Below are 11382 nucleotides of genomic sequence, written 5' to 3'. Positions count from 1 at the left end.
TGTAGGGCTGTTCTGCATAGCTATTATTGGTATTTCATCACTCGGTATGTATTTTTCCCTATGCTTTTGTCTAAGAGTTTCATACATTACACAATTACTGAATGGATAAAGAATATGTGGTGTATACACATATTGGAGTGTATTTTTGCTATTGCAAAGGAAGAAATCTTCATGTAGATTATAGCCTGGATGAAGTGTTCAGAGACTCTCTAAAACAAATCATTGGGAAAACAGACAAATGGGAGCTAGAGAGATGGCACTTGTTTTTGCAGGAAACATAGTTTCAATTCTCAGTACCCACATGGCAACTTAGCAACTATCTGTGACTCTAGCCACATGGGGTCTGAGCTCTCTTTTGTTCTCTGCCAGCACAAGGAACAACATTCAAACAAGTGAAACACACATAGGCATAAAAAATATATATATATATCCAAAACTATTTTTAAAAGAAGAAAGACTAATGCTGGCTTCGTTTCTTTAAAAAATACCTGAATAAACGTACAGACTCTAGGATGGTTTTTTACCATGTGCTTTGGAGAAGAAACAGAGGAAATTAAGAGTCCCCATTATGCAACATGGAGATCTTCTAGAGAATTTCTCTACAGGATTGTACTGCAGCATGCATTAGAAATACTGCTCAGAAAGTAAAACTCCTGGTATCTAAATAAACACATCCTTCTACCTGGAGACATATAAGCAATTGTGTCATAGTAGGAGTTTAGAGGAACAGCCTTGTTCAGAAGGAAAAGGAATGGAAGCCTAGCTAAACATCTCTGTCCTAGTTTCTTCAATGGAGTTACCTTCAATTTAGATGGAGGAGAAGACCACAATTATATCCACAGACAGAGGCAAAATTTTGAGCTGAGAGGAAATCAACTATGAAAACTGTTCATAAATAAGAAGTAAATGGCTGCCCCTAACCCACCAGGAGCAAACACAGGTGCTTTCTTTTACTAGTAAAAGTCAAATTTCTGGAGCTTAGAAGTACATGTCATAATATTACCAGCCTTTCTAACACCTAGTAGGGTGCCCGACATGTGTTAGGCATTAGATAAATACAGTTTGAGTGAACAAAAAGCCTTGTGGGATTTTAGAATACATAATACAGCGAGGGAGGAAATACGTTCAGTGGCTGAAGTTGACAGAGAAGACAAACTCTGCCTGGGGAAATGATTAAAGTCAGTTTCTTGATTTTAAGTTCATTTCATCACTGCCCATTCATGAATATGAATTTATAAAATCTCAACTGAATGTACATTTACTTTGTCTTGTATATTTCTACCTTTAGTTTGCCCAATAACACAAAGGAAATACAATTTATGAAAGAAGTCTTTCATCACAAAACCCTCTGGAAAAATTGTACCAATATACTATTGAACACATTATTAGTAAAAGAAATATATTCTTGTTACTATTCCTGGAGATAAGTGAATAATGTGTTTATAAATATGACTTTAAGATAGTAAAATGAGTATTCTTTCTCTTTATATAAAAATATGCCATATTCATTTCAGAAATACACTTAAATTTATTGATGTTCAACACATACGTATTTCAGATATTAGCATTCTTTTTTCCAATTTAGACAACTCTACTTTGTATTTTTAAATTTTTTAAAGTATTTTGATAAAAGCTATACCAATTTATGGCTTTCATTTCTGCAGTTGAAGCCAACTTCATTATTTTATACATAGTAGCTTTCAAATAATAGTAGATTATTTTATATAGTATATGCAGTTGATCTATTGTTAATGGTTTTTAGTTTTCCATTTATGCAGTATTTTAAAAGCTAAGCAGTCACTCTGTATTAACTCACTTTGTCTTTGTATATAAGCATGCAAATGAGAAAATGATATATATGTGTGTATTCCCTATACATTTAAACATAAAATCTATTAATATTTATGTTCTTAATTTGCAGTGCTCCTATACAACATTCAATCCGGGGAAAATGCTTTTTATTTTAGTCATTATGAATCTGATATTTTGTTCTTACTTTATAACTTGAGTTATTAATTCCCATGGACACTTTATCTACTGTCTTAAAAATATTATCTTCAAGTATCTATCTGGTGGTCACTAACTTGTTTTTGCTCTCAAACTGCATAAAGCATTATAAACATCAAATAAAACATCCTGAACTTCAAAGGGTTGTCAAAAAAAGTGTTAATCACAGAATTGCTAAAGTTTCTTTTTCGAATTTCTTGACTATCTTCCTTATGAAGCCTATGGCAGGAAATGTCTCTAACCGTTCAGAACTTCCATTATCTCAACAATAATGCCTTTTCATTGTTTGTTGGGTGGCTGTTGTTGTTTTGATGAGACGTTTCTCCCATGAGTAGTACCTTCAGGACTCAAAATTACCATTCATCATCCTCTTCAGTCTCCTAAAGACAGGCTTATAGTTATGTGCTCCCATACTGTCCATGGTACCTTTTACATGGTAAAGAATTGTGTTGATTGACAACTTCTGGTAATGCCCATTCTTATACCCATCCTTCATCCTTTATCAAGTGTTTCCACAGTGTGTAGTAAATCATGAGTTGCTAACTGGCTTTTCTGTTTCCATTGTCGCAGCCGATGTTTACTGTTACCCAATTCACTGTACTTAAAATTAATATACTTAATTGTTTATACTCCTGTTTCTGGAATTTAATGAGTAACAGTGATAACAACTATTGTGCTTATAAATTTCACATTGCTATATTACAAATGTGTTGAAAATTATATATGCTTGAAATAATGGGCTAGACATAGTCAGAATTTATCTACCTATGACCTTGAAGAGCCTAGAATGGCTTATTATAATTATCGTGCTTGTAAAATTCAGAATGCTGTCTTACAACCATTGAGTTCTTTTTTCTGTTGGCTGTCTGCTGCTGAGGATATGGTCTACCTTTAAGAATAGTTTGTTTGCATCCCCAGTGAGACTCCCTGGAAAAAAATGAATTATTTATGTGCATGTGTGTATTATTGGAAGATAGCTTCTGGGTTAGGGATGAAAGCCTGTGTCTACTTGCCCTTTCAGCTCTTGGGCCCCATTTAGTGCAGACCCATGCAGGTCCTGCCCATGCTGCCTAAGTCTCTGTGAGTTCACATGTGGGTCAACCTGGTTGTGTGTAGGCATTCTTCCTACTGGCAGCCTTCAGTTCCCAACAAATCCTCAGCTAAGGATGGTGTCTCATGAGGCCACCCAGCTTCCGTGATAGGATTTTAACTGATCTAATCTTTTGTGTGTATTGAGCATCTGTCCACAGCCTCTAGAAGTTCATGTACTCAACAGACTGTCATGCCTGTAAGGTTTTTAGAGAGAGAGACCTATGGGACTGAAAACTCGGTAACCCATATCTCACACTGAGTTTTGTTTTTTTTTTTTATTTGATAGCCTATGCTATTTAGCAGAAGCATTGTCCTATTGTTACAGGAGGATTCTGTTTAAAATCCTTTCATATTTTTATGTGTGTATATTTTTGCAAACTTCCTTTTTTTGCACATTGCATTAAAAGTATTGTTACCAGAAGAATAATGTATAAGGAGAATAGACAATAAGGACTAAGTCCACATCTCTCCTATCTCTTAACATTCTTATATATAGTAGTTGAATTCTTTTTTCCTAAATATTTACATTCATTAAATTACTAGCATATGTGGAAAGCTACTTAATTTTGTTTGAAAAATTTGCTCTTTCTATAATATACACAAAAAGGAAGTATAATTATTTAATTGTAGATTTGATATAATAGATCCCTAAATTTTTGCTGTAATGCATATAGGACACATGGTTTCATTTTGCACTTACAGAAATAACTATACACTTCATTTAATTTTATCATTTCTCTTTGAAAACTACCTTGATTCAAATTCACCCATCATCAAAATGCTTACAACAGAAATGTTTCCCTAGCAACAGTTACCATGATACAGTTACAGTCTTCTCAATTCATTTAGCTCCTTTTTTTCAAAAGATGTGTGACATTAAGGTAGAAAATACAAACTCAACACAGATTGACATATCCAAAATGAAGTTATAATCATAATTCAATTAGTGTTTATACCAATACCATGAATAGTACAAGTGAACAGAACAAAAAATGTATGCCAAAGTCACAGGGGAGTGAACAGGTAGCTGCCAGAGGGTATGGAAGATCTCATTTCCTATTTTCTTACCAGTTAACTGTTGTAGAGAACAGAAAAAAATAGTTCAAGTTTTTGAATTCAAGTTTCAAGTGTTTCCAAATTTTGAATAACAAACTAAATCTAAAGAGTAAAATAGTTCTTGTACATTTGGGGGGGGGGGGAGACAGGACAGAATCTCACTATATAGGCTGGTCTTCAGTCATGTTTCTCTTGACTCTGTCTTGCAAATGCGAGGATTATAGACATGTACCACCAAACCCAGACACAGCCTATGTATTAATGCCAGCCATAATGAAAATAAAATCTCCAATCACTATGACACTCTGAATTTCTTAATTCTAATAATCAACCATCCCTTCAAAGAAAGGCAAGCATTTTTTTTCAGCAAAACAAAATAACAGTAATTTCAAACTCAATACTTGTTACAGTAGATAGGAAGAAAGACAAAAAGGCACAATTTATCCTCTTTAGGAAAAAAATGTGGTTTTGTAGAACATGGAATAGTTCAATGGATAAAGATGCTAAATGCCACAAGCTCAATTGCATGTATTCTAGACACATGTCCTGGAAAACAGCACCCTAAGAGATACGACATGAAACGAACACACCTTTTCCCACCACTGCCTGTTCCAACTCCCTCATACATGGTGATTCTTCTCTTCCCTTTTATCCCAAATCTTCTCTGTGTCCCAAAGTCTGTTATTCTTTTCACAGACCATGAATTCTATCAAATAACATTCAGTCAACAAGCTTTTTCATCCCATGAGGTTCTCAATTTTGCTGTAATTATTGGTTCTGGGTTCAAACACTGTGATGAGAAAGAACATCTGCTTTAATTCTTTTTTACCCCGCTCTGTGTCTGCTTCCCTTTCTTCCCTCTGTGGAGTTAAGCTACTCCTAAGGAGTTGTAACTGAGGAAGATGACATGAGAAGAAAAATCGAACTGGCTCTGTTGTGTTCTAAACTTGGACACTGAGCCTAGAAACTTCTACAGTTCTTCAGAAGCCCCTCATTGGCGTAATTCTCCAGGAGGCCACTTAGTCTCTTCCTCATACTCTGATATTGCAGGTCCAATCAATATAGCTGTACTCTCAGTCTGATGATGCCTCCAAACATCAGCAACCCTGTTTTATGTGATGCAATACATCTCCTGGGCACAAGCCCTTCCTGGCACAGCCTCATCTAATTTACTGACTGTTAGACTAGTCTGCTATCACAGTCATACAACACAGCCTCATCATGCTCATTGTGTTTATATTTTAGGGTATTTAGATCTTTACTGAAACCAATAACAATTACCTTGATCAATAAGTTCACTGAGGTCTCCATTCCTGTGCCAGCTTATGAATAATGAATTCATTCATGACTAATGTCAAGTTTTTATATATTGATTTACATTTTTATTATAAAAATATTATAAATCATTTATAAATCAATGAGTGTCAGTGAGTAGAATTATTAGATGAAACATGAAACTTTTGCATTTTAAGACATCAATATATGAGAAGTACAATTTTCTATTGTTTATCTGATGTCATTTACTGCAAAGATTGAAAGATACAAGCTATATTTGTATGCATTCTGTCAAAGAAAGCCAAACTTCCGGTACTGATTTTGCTTTGCTTGTCTAGTATGTAAAAGCAGAAAATAGAATGGCATTCAAATCTAATATTAATGCAGTAAAACTCAAAGGACTTTCTTTCAATGATAAGATGGAGACTATACTGTCAAGTCTCATTTAATAAAAAGGAAGACATCAAAACATCTGAAATGTTTTCAGCATCTGAAATGTTCATCTCAATTCATCTAAACTATAAAACTTAAATATATTCCACTCATGAAATAAAATTCCTGTTTTTACAGAAGGCTGTTTTAAAATAGTAGCCATTTGTAAATAAAAGTAGCTTATGTGACATGCTATAAAATTAGCATCACACTTGACAGGAAAACACAAACTTTGTCTTTACCACCATATTCCTGGATGCCCATATATGCATGCTTTTCTGTGTCTTTTAACAAATAAAGTAGACATAATCTTATTACACAAGTGCCATCCCTGGCAGCTCTGACTTCTTTACAATAAAATGTATTGTTTTCCTCAGACAGAAGAGTGAACAGGTTCGGTTGCATTTTTAGATTATTCTGTAGTTTGCATCTTCATTGAGCATACACAATGAAGATTCACAGAACTTAGACATACAGCCTGGTTGTTTCCTTTTCATAGAAGGAAGAAGTAGAAAAAAAATTTATACTGCATGATAAAAGCTAAAAACTAAAAGCTGCTGCAACACATATTAAGTAGGAAGCCCTTAACAAGCTTCTCGTATTATTATAATGAAACTATGTAACCAGCTAATGTAAAAAGTCTTCAGAATATGTAACAAAAGACAATTTGTAAACTCTTCATTCTGGGCAAATATCAAATTAACCAAACATCTGGAACTCAAATGAAATTTTATTATTAAAATAAATATTTTGGAATCCCCCATTACTAAGTTACTTTTTAATATAAAGTTGGAACTATAAGATTAAATCAGCATTTCTAATCTCTATCAGTTTATAAATAAATAAAAACAGAAAATAAAAAATAAAAAATTCAAGCAGCAGCATTCTGTTCGCCAGAGACCTTGGTCATAGAACTATGTGGAGTAGTCAGCCATCCCCACAGCCCACAGGCAGCTACTGCCCCAAAAAAATACCCACTACAACACAGTTGTATGAAGTTCAAACACTAGAAACCATAAATTAATATATGTTCTTCCTCTGGAGTTTCCGCATTTAGAGCAAAAATTAATTTGCTGAAGTTTAATGTAGAGAAGCCAAAATAAAGTAAAACTATGATTAAGCATCATTAAAGGGAAAATACTTTAATCTCAGTTCATGATAAAATTCATGAGCAACTGTAATGCTCTTAGGGGTAGAGCATATATGGACATATACACTCTATATGTTATATAATCTATACAGATATGAAAAAGGATAAATAGATATGTCAACAGACAAAAAGAGGTACATGATAGATAAGTAGGTAGGTAGATAGATAGATAGATAGATAGATAGATAGATAGATAGAAAGATGATAGATATGCAGATAGGTAGATAGACAGACAGACAATGTAGATAGACAGATAAGCAGACAGATGACAGGAAAGATAGATTGACAGATAGTACCTGATAAGAATGGTAACACACTGACAGATTATGATTTTTGAACAACTACAAACTTTATATGTGAAATTTCTGTACTAACTATAAAATTTATAAAAAAATTTATAATCATTTCCCTTATATAAAATTGTATTGCTAGAATAATTTTAATCTTTTTTTGATTTATTTATTATGATAGGTAAGTACACTGTAGCTGTCTTCAGACACACCAGAAGAGGACATTAGATCTCATTACAGATGGCTGTGAGCCACCATGTAGTTGCTGGGATTTGAACTCAGGACCTTCAGATGAGCAGTCAGTGCTCTTAACCTCTGAGCCATTTCTCCAGCCCCTAATTTAATCTTCTTAAGACAATTACGTTTTTATTTAAAAATACAATAAGGGTGCATAACAGTCGACCTGAATCTTACAAACATGCGGAAGATGTTTGAGCAAGAGAACAGCATTGTGGGGAAGAGAAAGAACACTAAGTGGAGAGAGCGGGTCACCTTCATGAGAGCGCGATTCTCTCGAGGAAAATGATTGATGCAATCTTCCAGATGGAAGCGTTCTAAAACACATTTTAACAAACATAAACTTTGGCTTTGCAAACAAATTATAAGCAAAGTGATGTAGTTCACAAAATGACCTTGAACAGGTTCTTTGGTTTTGGTTTTGGGTTTGGTTTTGGTTTAAAGCCAGATTAAGATATATCTGTCTGATTTCTGAATTCTCTCAGGCACTGAATAAATTGCTTTTTACAGATGCAATGTTGAGTTTTAAAGGAAATTTTAAATTAGATTAAATTAGATTAGAAATTATAGATTTTATTCAACATGAAACATAGGATCAGAAAGGAAGTGTGTCTGCACCACAGAAATCTAAGCCTGACATGAGGAATGCTGTTGAAAGAGACAATTCACAACCAAATGTCAGAATGAGAGTGTGCTGAAAAGGACTTATGCCACCCAAGATGTGGACATCACAACAGCTCCTTCCGAAGAACAGGAAGAAGGTGCACTTAGAGGGCTCCATTCAAATTTCACAGGAAAAGCCAATTGGAGGATAAAAACTGATGAAGACAAGTGTCACAATTAGGTAAAGGACATTTCACAGTTGTGAGAAAACCTAACAGAACACACCGCACTGGAAAACTGACTGTTGATCAGTGGTTATTAATGATTATTTTAAATGCCCGACTTCATGTATTCAACAAAAGTGAATCTGATGTAATAGCAATCATACACAACCAGCTCCAGTGGTATAGCACTTATTAATATTAGTTCATAAAAGTAAAAGGAATTGTCTCTGTCCTCAGATAATCCGCTAGCTTTTTTTTTATTTGAGACTGAAAAATATCAATTTAATAATATAATCTGATGTGCAGCCTTAAATTTTAGTACACTAAGGATGTTTAAAAAACTCTAGCTCTCAACAGATAAAATTTTGATCAGAATGTATTTGAAAAAGCAAAGCAACCACAATTTAATTTCTTAAAAAAACAAGCAACCCTTCCCCCTCAAAAATCCAGAATTATAGTAAAACGCAAAAGCCCTACCAGTTAGCATTATAACATAATGAAATCATTTTTATTACTATGTTCATTAAATTCTAATTATCCATTTCATCCTAAATAGAGAAACTGGGCCCTTGGAAGAAATCCTTTATTTAAGACTTATTTTTAAATGTCAGAAACAGTTTGAAAGCTTTTCATGTTTTGTGAACACTGTGAGCCCCTCGAAGGAAAGAAATCTGGGCTTAGAGTACCAGGTGGAGGACATAGCTCCTCATACGCACCTGCTCCGTGCTTTGAAGCACTGGCCCACAAGTCACCTATTCATTTCTGTCAGCCTCAAAGCTTCTGTTCTTCTCCAGTGACCTGAGGTTGATGCAGCAAAAGAAAGTCATTCCAAAGTAATGTCAAAGGCCACTTGCTGCCAAAAATAACACTCTGCTAAAACTTGATAGCTAGAAAAGTAAAAGGTATTATTTGTATTGGTTTTTATGTAGGACATCTTAAGGTCAACTGAAGCATTGTTAATTCGTGTTTGCTAATCCAAGGTAGAGGGCCATAGTTGCTAGACTACATGGACAAGACACAGGGGAAATAGAATGGTAAAGCTTCTGATTCCAGCAAGCCATAAAAACCACTGACACTTAAGGCAAGTATTGTTTTAAAGCTCCCATTAACTCTTTCAGTACTCATGTGTCCAACACTGGGGAGACAGCAGCCACTATGTTTAAGAATGCCTGTTGCTGTTGCTCCAATATTGTTCGGTCCTTTTGTCCTTACAAAAAGTGTCAAGATACATTATACACTGTACTACTGACATGCATCTTTTGTTGCAGCCAAACCTACTTACAATGGTCTTAACAACGAAAGGTGAATTGTGAGTACTTAATACATAAAAATTACTTGTATGCATGAGTAAATATTTATAATACATATATGTTCGTATTGCATATATTTACATATGTTTATATATGTTTATATATGCACACACATATAGAGAAAGAGAGAGAGCTTTCAGAAAAATCATTGTGATAATTTCTTCATTATACAGCTTCATGAAGTAGGAAAAGGCTCCCTGATTGAAAACAGTTAAATTCTAAAACGCATGGCCTTAGGTTTCCAGACCTAAGTTATGTAATGCTATTTTCAGGTTTCTGCTGTGCTAGTATATTTTTCTCTTTCTACCAATGCATGAATAATATGAAATGCAAGATCATAGCTACTATTTGATCAGTTTATAGCAACTTTTTAAAATATTAATTCAATTCATTTTACTTGTATGAATGTTTTGTCCATGCATATATACATATATATGCATACATATATGCATATATATGTATATATGCAACATGTACATAACGGTTTCTCTCTGAGATGAGAGGAGGATGTCCAGTCCTCTAGAAATGGCATCACAGATGCTTGTGATTCACTGTATGGGTGCTAGCAACCAAGCCCCAGTCCTTTGAAAGAATCAAAAATGTTCCTAAATGAAGAGCCATCTCTCCAGCCTAAACTATACAATATTAACACTCTTCAGGCAACACTAAGATATGTCAGAGTAAAATGTCAACTGTAGCTCTCTCTATATGCACACCTAGTTGCAGCTATGTGCCAAGATTGTGATTGAATTCTTCTTCACACATTTTTTTTTTCATTTAATTTTTCCTATGAAGGAGGTCAAATGCAACAAATGACATGAGCTGTAAAAAGTTGAACAATGTGCTGGTGCTGGAGTTCTCATATCTAGCAAGGAGAGGTACAGTTCTGGAAACTCCTGTCAGCTGAATGCTTGGAGCATATTGCCATTGTAACAGAAAGAACGTCCTTTTCTAATGCTGTTCTGGCTATTTTGCTAACAAATGCCTCCAAGAATTTTGTTGTTTGCATCAGTTTCTGCTAAACACTAGAAAAGATCAAATAACAAGATGGCAGTTATCACCAAATGTAACTGCAGGTAACCATATGGCGTTGACTTTGTAGGAGATCAGCACATCTATTTCAAGTGGTAATAAATATAATTTGTATAGGCACCTTAATGGCCGAATGCAGAGATAAAGTTAAAGGAATATGTGTTTTGGAAAACCAATGGGCAGGGGGCATGAAGACAATCCAGCAATTAAATTGAAAGTTTTACACTTGCACTTCCCATGTCTGTTACAGAGTGTTCCTGCACTAATGTGCATGGCCTTTACCAGTTCGATCTTCTTCAATTAAATACTGTACCTGAGTAATTTATCTACAGTGGTGGCCAATACCTATGAAAATTTATCTAGAAGCCACCCTAATCCCAAGACAACTGCAGTGATGTTTTTGTTTGTTTCACTTTGGCAGTGATTTTTTTACCCTATTCTTTTTTTCTTTATTGAAATAAGGTTTTTTTTTCCCTCACATAACATATTAAAACCACTTCTCCTTAAGCCTCCCAAACCCACTCACTCCTACACCCACATGGCTCCACCCCTTTCTCTCTTTCATCAGAAAAGAAGCAGACTTCTATGAGATAATAATAAAATAAAATGGGGGCGGGAACAGGGGATTGTTTTAGTTGTTTTTTATTTATTATTTTATTTTCTTTTTTTTTCTT

This window comes from Mastomys coucha, unplaced genomic scaffold (assembly GCF_008632895.1).
Source record: "Mastomys coucha isolate ucsf_1 unplaced genomic scaffold, UCSF_Mcou_1 pScaffold8, whole genome shotgun sequence".
Classification (NCBI taxonomy): domain Eukaryota; kingdom Metazoa; phylum Chordata; class Mammalia; order Rodentia; family Muridae; genus Mastomys; species Mastomys coucha.
The sequence above is the reverse complement of the archived record's forward strand: the minus strand, read 5'-3'. Positions refer to the sequence as shown.